The sequence below is a fragment of the Rhincodon typus genome, unplaced genomic scaffold (genome assembly GCF_021869965.1).
Source record: "Rhincodon typus isolate 14 unplaced genomic scaffold, sRhiTyp1.1 hic_rhity00000054, whole genome shotgun sequence".
Classification (NCBI taxonomy): domain Eukaryota; kingdom Metazoa; phylum Chordata; class Chondrichthyes; order Orectolobiformes; family Rhincodontidae; genus Rhincodon; species Rhincodon typus.
The window spans coordinates 391252-392459 of NW_025965692.1; positions in this window are offsets into that span (position 1 = coordinate 391252).

The following is a 1208-nucleotide window of genomic DNA, read 5'->3' on the forward strand; positions in this document are numbered from 1 at the left end:
ACCCTAACCCTAACCCTATCACATTTACCCTAGACCCTAACCCTACCCTAACCCTAACCCTATCACATTTACCCTAGACCCTAACCCTACCCTAACCCTAACCCTATCACATTTACCCTAGACCCTAACCCTACCCTAACCCTAACCCAAGCCCTATTGCATTTATCATATTTACCCTCGACCCAACCTTAAACCTGACACTGACCCTAATCCTGACGCTATCACATTTACACTAGACCCTAACCCTAACCCTAACACTATCGCTATCACATTTATTATATTTACCCTAGACCCGGAGGCTAACCCTAAACCAACCCTAACCCTACCGTATTTACCCTAGACCCTGACCTTAACCCTAACCCAAACCCTAACCCTATCGCATTTATCGTATTTACCCTATACCCTGACCCAAACCCTAACCCTATCACATTTATCGTATTTACCCCAGACCCTGACCCTGACCCTGACCCTAACCCTAACCCTATCACATTTATCGTATTTACCCTAGACCCTGACCCTAACCCTAACCCTATCACATTTATCGTATTTACCCCAGACCCTGACCCTGACCCTAACCCTAACCCTAACCCTATCACATTTATCGTATTTACCCTAGACCCTGACCCTAACCCTAACCCTAACCCTATCACATTTATCGTATTTACCCCAGACCCTGACCCTGACCCTAGACCCTGACCCTAACCCTAACCCTATCGCATTTATCGTCTTTACCCTAGACCCTAACGCTAACCCTAACCCTAACCCAATCGCATTTATCATATTTACCCTGACCCTGACCCTAACCCTAACCCAATCGCATTTACCGTATTTACCCTGAACCCTGACCCTACCCGAACCCTAACCCTATCGCATTTATCGTATTTACCCTAGACCCTGACCCTGACCCTAACCCTAACCCTATCACATTTATTGTATTTACCCTGACTCTGACCCTAACCCAAACCCTAACCCTAACCCTATCGCATTTATCGTATTTACCCTAGACCCTGACCCTAACCCTAACCCTAACCCTATCACATTTATTGTATTTACCCTAGACCCTAACCCTAACCCTAACCCTAACCCTAACCCTAACCCTAACCCTAACCCTATCGCATTTATCATATTTACCCTAGACCCTGACCCTAACCCTAACCCTAACCCTATCACATTTATTGTATTTACCCTAGACCCTAACCCTAACCCTA